Source organism: Macaca mulatta, chromosome 11 (assembly GCF_049350105.2).
Source record: "Macaca mulatta isolate MMU2019108-1 chromosome 11, T2T-MMU8v2.0, whole genome shotgun sequence".
Lineage (NCBI taxonomy): Eukaryota > Metazoa > Chordata > Mammalia > Primates > Cercopithecidae > Macaca > Macaca mulatta.
In genome coordinates, this window is record NC_133416.1 from 49,232,616 (window position 1) to 49,243,023 (window position 10,408).

Below are 10,408 nucleotides of genomic sequence, written 5' to 3' on the forward strand. Positions count from 1 at the left end.
TCTGGTAACAGAGCAAGACTCCAGCAAAAAAAAAAAAAGAAAGAAAGAAAAGAAAAATTCACTCATCTTAACTGTACAATTGAATAATTTCTTAGTGATTTTACAGAGTTGTGAAAAAATCATATTTGGATTGCTTCCACTTTTTCAGCCACTATGAATAATGTTTCTATGACCATTTATGTACAAGACTCTGAGTGGACATACATTTTTATTTTGGGGGTAAATATGTAGCAGTAAATCTGCTGGGTCAAAGATAAATCTAGATTTGATATCAAAATTTGATAAAACATATAAATCTATCTATGTTTGATATTTTAAGAAACTGCAAAACGGTTTTGTAAAGTGATCACACCATTTTACACTACACCACACCCGCCAAAATGAGTGAATTTTATGATATGTATATTTTACTTCAATAAAGCTGTTAATACCCAGCACAGTGTCTCACACTCATAATCCCACCACTTTTGGAGCCCAAAACAGAAGGATCCGTTGAGTCCAGGAGTTCAAGAGAAGTCTGGGCAACATAGGGAGACCTCCTCTCTGCAGAAAATTTTAAATAAGTAGCCAGGCGTTCTGGCACAGGCCTGTAGTCCCAGCCACTTGGGAGGATGGCTTGAGCCTGGGAGTTCCAGGCTGCAGTGGACCAAGATTGTGCCACTGCATTCCTACCTGGGCGACAGAGCAAGACCTTGTCTCAAAACAAACACACAAAATCAATAAGGCTGTTAAAAATTTTTAAGGAAAATAATTATTCTATACTCTAGAGGATAATATCTAAAACAGAAGCAAAATAATGCATATTTTCCAGACTAATAGAGGAACGGAAATAGAATTACAAAAGTAATTTTTGTTTTATATTTATTTACTTCTACTATTTTTGAGACAGAGTCTAACTCTGTTGCCCAGGCTGGAGTGTTGTGGCTGATCTCTGCCCACTGCAACCTCCATCTCCTAGGCTTAAGCGATCTTCCCACCTCAGCCTCCCAAGTTGCTGTAACTACTGTTGTACACCATCACAACCAGCTAATTTTTGTATTTTTTGTAGAGACAAGGTTTTGTCACGTTGCCCAGACTGGTCTTGAACTCTTGAGCTCAGGTAATCCACCTGCTTCCACCTCCCGAAGTGCTGGGTTTACAGGCGTGAGCCACCGAGTCCAGCCTACAAAAATAAGTTTTTTTAAAAAGACGGCCAGGTGCGGTGGCTCATGCTTGTAATCCCAAAACTTTGGGAGGCCAAGGTGGGCAGATCGCGAGGTTAGGAGATGGAGACCATCCACGGTGAAACCCCATCTCTACTAAAAATAGAAAAATTAGCCAGGTGTGGTGGCAGGCACCTGTAGTCCCAGCTACTCGGCAGGCTGAGGCAGGAGAATCGCTTGAACCTGGGAGGAAGAGGATACAATTAGCTAAGATCACACCACTGCACTCCAGCCTGGGGGACAGAGCGAGACTCTGTATCAAAAAAAAAAAAAAAAAAAAAAAAAAGGGCAAGAAAGGGGACAAAAAGGAACATAAAACAAGTAGGACAAATACAAAACACATAGATTTAAGATCAAATATATTAGTAATAATGTTAAAATATAAATGGACTGTGTGTTATTTATCTATGGTCTCTCAGCTCCAAATTCACCCTGTTTTCTGCTCTGGGAAAATGATTCTGGGCCTTTTAAGTTTTCTCTTGCCAGACGGCACAGAAACTATCAGTAGAGGGCGCTAGACAGACATTGCAAAAAGAAAACGTTTTTACTTCCTGGGGCTGCTACACTCCATCCTGAGGCTCCTGCAGCATGCGCCCGTTCCTAGCATCCAGCTTCTGCGGCATACATGACCTCCCCAGAGTGATGCCCTGGCCGCTTCTCCGGCGCCAGGTTCCCGCAGTGTACCGTGGCAGGCAGAGTCGTCTTTCGTGTGTGCCTTTGAGGCAGAATGGCTCATGTCAAATGCCTCCTGCAAACAGCTTTCCCTTTCCCTGGCACCCTGGTGTGAGGAATTCTGGTAAGTTACAGAGGGTGGATTTCTAGAAAGTTCCACTCATCTGGTACCAGAGAGACTTGCTTTTTTTTTTTTTTGCAATCTGGTGAGCCATGGTCATGATCTCTTTGCCCTAGAGTGGCAGGGGTGTGAAGTGTACTTTTCCTTGGACGTTCTACCTCGGGGTCTAGAGTAGTGGCTGTTCCTTTTTTTTTCCTCTTTGAGTCAGAGTCTCGCTCTTTTGCCTAGGGTGTAGTGCAATGACACGTGTTGGCCAGGCTGGTCTTGAACTCCTGACCTGAAGTGATCCGCCTGCCTCAGCCTCCCAAAGTGCTGGGATTACAGGAGTGAGCCACGGAACCTGGCCTTGGTTATTCCTTTTACCTGCTATATTTATTAGAATTATCTTTGCTTCTTACTAATCCACCCCTATTACCTCAACTTTATTTAGTACCATTAAATAACATTTAATAGTATTATTATTTTGGGACAGGGTCGGCTCTGTCGCCCATTTTATTTAATACTTCTTTATATTATACTTCCTCTTCAAATTACCATCGTGGTCTCTGACTCTTGATTGGACCTAGACAGATACATGGACTAAAATGTTCTAATTAAAGACAGAAAATTTCAGACCCAATTAAAAAAATACCCAGATGTATTTTGCATACAAGAGGCATAGCTGAAACATAATGATACAGAAGGATTGGGAGTAAAAATATGGAAAAATATATACTACAAAATGGCTGACCGAAAGAAGCTGTTCCAGCTGTTAAGCGAAAGTAACTACCATTATAAAGAGGAGCACTTTATAATGATAAAAAGGTTCAATTTACAGGAAGGTATAAAAAATTCTGAATTTCTATGGTGACTAGTAACATGGCCTTAACAAAATATATAGCAAATATGGACAGAACCATAAGAATAAATAGATAAATCCTTAATCATAATGGAAGATCTTAATACTCCTCTCTCAGTAATTGATAAACAGAAAAGAAAATCAGTTCCTAGATTCAAAAAATATAATTAACAAACTTGCTTTTATTACTTGCTTTAATTGCTTGTGGAATTCACATTTTTTCTTTTTCTTTCTTTTTTTTTTTTTTTTTTTTGAGATGGAGTCTCACTCTGTTGCCCAGGCTGGAGTGCAGTGGCATGATCTGGGCTCACTGCAGCCTCTGTCTCCCAGGTTCAAGTGATTCTCCTGCCTCAGCCTCCTGAGTAGCTGAGATTACAGGTGCTGGCCACCACGCCCAGCTAATTTGTGTATTTTTAGTAGAGACGGGGTTTCACCATGTTGGCCAGGCTGGTCTTGAACTCCTGACCTCAAATGATCCATCCGCCTCTGCCTCCCAAAGTGCTGGGATTACAGGCATGAGCCACCACACTCGGCCCTCACATTTTTTTCAAAGATAAAAAGATCATTTATAAAAGCTGACTATGTGTGGTGCAGTAGTGCCTAAACACATTTCAAAGGATTGAAGTGATGTATAGTACATTTTCTGACCAAAATTAACCTAATCTAGCAATTTATTATACAAGATAATAGAAAATATTAATATGTTTGGAAATTTAGAAATACATTACCAAATAACTCATAGATCAAAGAAGAAATCACAGTGGAAATTAAATAATATTTTGAACTGAATGATAATAAAAATATAGCTTATTAAAAGGCTGTGTGATGCAGCTAAAGAGTAGTTAGAAGTTAATTTCTAAGCTGAATGTGTATATTATGAAACAGGAAATGAATCTATTCATTCATTTCAGGAAGGTAGGGAAAAATACGACAAAATAAACCCCAAAAGGTCAGAGTAGGAAAAAATGCAGATAAGAGTAGAAATTAACAAAATAAAAAAACCCATAGAGTTGAAAAGATCGACACAGCTAAAATTCAATTCATAAACTTCTGGTGAAACTGATAAATAAAAACAAAGAGAAGACACAAATAACCGTTTGTTCTAAGCTTTTAAAAAGTCGCTGAGGCAATTATGAACAATTTATACTAACAATTTTGGAATGTTAGAAAAAATGATCAAATTCCTAGAAAAATATAACTTATCTACTATGATACAAGAAAACTAGATAATCAGGCCAGGCATGGTGGGTCACACCTGTAATCACAACACTTTGGGAGACTGAGGCAGGCCGATTGCTTAAGCCCAGGAATTCAAGACCAGTTTGGGCAACATGATGAGATCCCATCTCTCTGTGTGGTGGCACATGCCTGTAGTCCCATCTACTAGGGTGGCTGAGGTGGGAGGATCACTTCAATTCGGGAGGTCATGGCTGCCATGAGCCATGTTCGTGCCACTGCACTGTAGCAAGACTCTGTCTAAAAAAAAGAAAAGAAAGAAAGAAAAGAAAACTAGATAATCAAAATAACCTTATAGCTGTTAAACAAATTAAGCCCATAATTAATTGCCACAGAAAAAAGCTTCAAGTCAAGTCCTGTATACTTTCATGCAACATTTAAGAAAGAAATAATGCCAATTAAAAAAAAATCTGTATTACAGGATACAAGACCAATGTAATAACCTTGACACCAAAACTCAGCAAGAATATAATGAGAAATGAAAATGGCAAGACTATTATGAGAAACTAAAATCCTTTCAGAAAGTAGGTGAAGAAATTTTTTTTTTTTAGATGGAGTTTCGCTCTTGTTGCCCAGGCTAGAGTGCAATGGCGTGACCTCAGCTCACTGCAGCTTCTGCCTCCTGGGTTCAAGCGATTCTCCTGCCTCAGCCTCCGGAGTCGCTGGGATTACAGGTGCCTGCCATCACGCCCAGCATATTTTTGTTATTTTTAGTAGAGATGGGGTTTTGCCATGTTGGCCAGGTGGTCTCAAACTCCCGACCTCAGGCGATCCAGCCGCCTAAACAAAATATTCACAAACCAAACTCAGCAAGACATAAATAAGATAATACATTATATTAGTCTGCTCAGGCTGCCATAGCAAAATACCAGAGAGACTCTGTGGCTTAAAAAACAGAAATTTATTTTCTCAGAGTTCTGGAGGCTACAAAGTTCAAGGGAAAGGTTCCAGCAGGGTTTGGTTTTTGGTGATAACTTTCTTCCTGGTTTGTAGATGGAGGCTTTATCCTCACAAGGCCTCTTCTCTGAGAGCAAGCATGTGGGAAGACAGAAAGCACAAGAGAGATGATGTCTCTTCTTTTTTTTTTTTTTTTGAGAGGAAGTCTCGCTCTTGTCCCCCAGGCTGGAGTGCAATGGCAAGATCTCAGCTCACTGCAACCTCCACCTCCCGGGTTCAAGCGATTCTCCTGTTTCAGCCTCCTGAGTAGCTGGGATTACAGGCACCTGCCACCATGCCTGGCTAATTTTTGTATTTTTAGTAGAGATGGGGTTTCTCCATATTGGCCAGGCTGGTCTCCAACTCCTGACCTCAGGTGATCCACCTGCCTCGGCCTCCCAAAGTGCTCGGATTACAGGCGTGAGCCACTGTGCCTGGCCTGTGATGTCTCGTCTTATAAGGACTGTAATATTATGGGATTACCCCTACCCATCCTTATGACCTCATTTACCCTTTACTACTTCCTAAGAGGCCCCATTTCCAAATACAGCTGCCTTGAAGATTAGGGTTTGTACATATACTAATAATGATAATATTAACAAACTACAGGTGTGTACCACCGTGCCTAATTTATTTTTATTTTTATTTTCTAGTAGAGACAGGGTCTTGTATGTTCCCCAGGCTGGCCTCGAACATAAGAATAAATTTTGCAGGTGCACATTCAATCCATAACATTACATCATGACCAACATTACATCAAGTGGGATTTATTCAAGGAATGCAGTGTAATTCACACATTATCAGAATAAAAGAGTATAGGATCCTTTCAACAGAGGCACAAAAATAGCATATGATGCTATTCAGTATCCATTAGTTGATAAAACTTAACATTTCTTAGAAAACTAGGAATGTAAGGGAAATTTCTTTCTTTCTTTTTTTTTTTTTTTTTTTTTGCGACAGGGTCTGTCACTGGTGTCACCAGGCTGGAGTGCAGTGGAGTGATCATAGCTCACTATAGCCTTGAACTTCTGGGCTTGAGGGATCTTCCTGCCTCAGCCTCCTGAGTAGCTGGAACTACAGATGTGTGCCACCATGCCTGATTATTTTTTTATTTTTTAGTAGAGACAGGGTCTTGCTATGTTCCCCAGGCTGACCTCCATCGAACTCCTGGGCTCAAGCGATCAACCCACTTCGGCCTCCTAAAGTACTGAGATTAAAGGTGTGAGCCACCATGCCCAGCCCAGGAATCTTCATAACCAACCAAAAATGAACAGTAAGCAACATAGTTAATGGTGAAATGGTGAAACCTTTCCTTTTAATCTCAGCAGTAAGACAAAGTTACCTATTGCTACTTCTGTTTAGTGTTGTGGTGGCTCTAGTGAGAGCAGTAAAACAAGCCCCCCCCAACCCCACCAAAAAAAAAAAAATGCTGTCATAGTGCCAGACAGAATTCTGTAATAAAATACCATAGACTGGGCCAGGCACAGTGGCTCACGCCTGTAATCCCATCACTTTGGGAGGCCGAGGCAGGCGGATCACAAGGTCAGGAGTGGATCACAAGGTCAGGAGTTTGAGACCAGCCTGGCCAACATGGTGAAACCTCGACTCTACTAAAAACACAAAAATTTGCCAGGTGTGGTGGCGCGCACCTGTAATCCCAGCTACTCAGAAGGCTGAGGCAGGAGAATTGCCTGAACCCGGGAGGTGGAGGTTGCAGTGAGCTAAGATCATGCCACTGCACTCCAGCCTGGGGGACAGAGCAAGACTCCATCTCAGAAAAAACAAACAAAACAAAACAAAACAAAAAAACTCATAGACTGGGTGGCTTAAACAACAAATATTTGTTTCTCACAGTTCTGGTGGCTGGAAGTCTGAGATGAGGGTGCCAACATGGTAAGGGCCCTCCCAGTGGTTCACAGACAGCTGCCTTCTTACTATATCCACACGTAGTGGAGACAGAGAGAGCAAGCGCAGGTTCCTTCTAAGGGTACAAACCTTGTGATGGGGGCTTTATCCTCATAACCTCATCTAACCCTAATCACCTCCCAAAGGCCCCACCTCAAATACCATCACATTGGGTGGGGGCTTCAACGTATGAATTTTGGGGTGGGGGACAGAAACATTCAGTGGATAGCAAAAAGTATAGGGATTAAAGCATGCTGGTTATTAAGCTATTGTCTTTCACCTTTAGACCTGTTTTGTGATGTTGGTTCCGGGATTCTGCAAACCACATTTCTTTGCTGGTTGTTTTTCTGCTAGGATCTGTCTGCAAGAGGCCCTGAGTCATATGGAAATTCTGTGTATCTCTCTCTCTTTCTCTCTCTCTCTCTCTGTCTCTCTCTCTCTGTGGTGTGTGTGTGTGTGTGTGTGTGTGTGTGTGTGTGCGCGCGCGCGCTCTGTATGTGTATTTGTATTTCTGAGTCATCTTGTAGTTATCTGGTAAGTAGTTTTCACACATACAAAGCCCTAATTTAGAAGAAACCTCTGAATTCTTATTTTCAGTATTATTAGAGATAAAGAGAATAAGTGATAAAACATTTTTTTAAAGGATCCTCATTACTTCTTTTTAAAATATATGGCCAGGGACAGTGGTTCATGCCTGTAATCCCAGCACTTTGGGAGGCCAAAGTGGGCTGATCATCTGAGGTCAGGAATTCAAGACCCGCCTGGCCAACATGGTGAAACTAAAAATACAAAAAATTAGCCGGGAGTGGTGGCAGGCGCCTATAACCCCAGTTACTCTGGAGGCTGAGGCATGAGAATTGCGTGAATCCAGAAGGCAGAGGTTGCAGTGAGCTGAGATCGCACCATTGCACTCCAGCCTGGGCAACAAGAGTGAAACGCTGTCTAAAAAAAAATAAATAAATAGGCTGGGTGCGGTGGCTCATGCTTGTAATCCCAGCACTTTGGGAGACTGAGGCGGGCGAATCACCTGAGGTCAGGAGCTCAAGACCAACCTGGACAACATGGCAAGACCCCATCTCCACTAAAAATACAAAAATTAGCCAGGCATGGTGGCTCATGCCTGTAATCCTAGCCACTAGGGAGACTGGGGCATGAGAATTGCTTGAACCCAGGAGGTGGAGGCTGCAGTGAGCAGAGATCATGCCACTGCACTCCAGCCTGGGTGACAGAGTGAGACTCCATCTAAAAAATAAATAAATAATACATATATAAATAAATACAAATAAAATAAAATACACATAAGGCTGTGTGCAGTGGCTCACGCCTGTAAACCCAACACTTTGGGAAACCAAGGCGGGAGCATTGCTTGAGGCCAGGAGTTTGAGACCAGCCTGGGCAATGAAGTGGGACCCTGTCTTTACAAAAAATTAAAAAAGAAGCTGGGCATAGTCGCATGCATCTATAATCTCAGCTACTCAGGAGGGTGAGGTGGGAGGATCACCTGAGCCCAGGTATCCAAGGCTACAGTGAGCTGTGATCATGTCACGGCACTCCAGCCAGGGTGACAGAGACAGACCCTGTCTCAAACAAACAAATACATCAGATGACATCTCCTGAAACATGTTCTGTTCTAAGGAGTAATTTACACTCACTAGGATTAATCTGTTCAACCTATTAAACTACTAAGAGAGCAGTGGACAGGTGTATTAGTCCAGGCTTATATTACTGTGTGACCTCATCCCTCTAGTTTGGATCCAGAACCGTTTCCCCTCTGGATATGATCAGTTTCTTTGCACTTGGCTTGAATCTCAAACCTCATATTCTGCCTATAAAGTTAGTAACACTCTGCTTCTAATTGTATGTTTTCTCCATGTGGAAACTTAGTATACAGACTTTTCCCCATAACTACAACCTGAATATAGAACAGTGATCGTGCAACTTCTATATATCCTGACCACACTTCTGCCTTTGTAATTTGAATTATTTGTCACTATGAACAGCATTTAGCATAGTATTTTTCCATTTTTTTCCTTGGGGAATGAGACAAAGATTAGGTTGTGAACCAAGCTGGTAAGTCTGCTCCAGCTTATTTAACTACACATGGTCACCAATTTACAATGGTTCAACTTAACAATGTTTTGACTTTATGATGGTGCAAAAGTGATACATATTCAGTAGAAACTATACCTCAAGTACCCATACAACCATTCTGTGGTCTTTCCTAATAGTCTAATGTTAATTTAGAACTTTTTTGAGTTTCCAGAAATCCAGGCGGTATTAAAAGGAAACAGCTATGCTTCTGACAAATTCTTGAAAATACGGTCAGGGTTGAGATGGCTTCCTCATGCTGCCTGGGCAATCCTTCTTGAAATGCCATGGCTTGCCACACTTCTAGCAGTTAACAGGTGTACCCTGGGAATTCTGGACTTTGTGGGCTTGTCTGGTGGCCGTTAAAGCCTCTGTCTCTTTCCTGTATTTCCTCTCTCTCTCCTGGGCCTCCCTATCTCTGGTATAAAAGAACCGACAAGGCCGGGCGCGGTGGCTCAAGCCTGTAATCCCAGCACTTTGGGAGGCCGAGGCGGGCGGATCACAAGGTCAGGAGATCGAGACCACAGTGAAACCCCGTCTCTACTAAAAATACAAAAAAAAATTAGCCGGGCGCGGTGGCGGGCGCCTGTAGTCCCAGCTACTCAGGAGGCTGAGGCAGGAGAATGGCGTGAACCCGGGAGGCGGAGCTTGCAGTGAGCCGAGATGGCGCCACTGCACTCCAGCCTGGGCAACAGCGTGAGACTCCGTCTCAAAAAAAAAAAAAAAAAAAAAAAAAGAACCGACATGGCTACTTTCAGGAGGTTCTCTAAAGTACTAACTGTACTTGTCAGCTTGTCACTGGGGTCCCATTTAGGGTCACCCATTGGTACTGCTTCTCTTACAGTTGGATAAAGTTCTCCCTTTCCCTGACACTGTATGTGATACAAAGCTCATCCCCAAATCTCTCTGCCACTTGCAGAGCAGCTTGCTTCTCAGTGTCCATCAGTGTCTGGTTCAAGAGTAACATAATGTCTCTCCAGGACAGTTCAAATACTTGGGTAAAATTCTGGAAAGCCTCTATATATCTGTTAGGGTCATCTGAAAACTTACCAAGATCCCCCTTAACTTGCCTTAAGTCCTGTAGAGAGAAGGGGACCTGGATCTTACTGGGGCCAGATTCACCAGGTGTCTGTTGGAGGGGCAAGAGTGAGACTGAGGCTTGTCTAGTGTGAGGATTTTGTAGGAGGGGACAAGTGAGAGGCTGAAGCTGGATAGGGAGGTTGGGATGGACCTGGAGGAGCAGGGCCAGAGAGAGCTGGCTTCTCTGCTGGGGGTGCCTCTGAGATTCTTTAGTTCCCTGGGCTTGCCCCTTGCAGCTTTTCCTGAGATGGCAAAACAGGAGGGCTGGATCAATCCTACACTGTCAGCAAAGGTCTGGATTGTCCTGCCTGTTTCTATGGGACCTCAGAC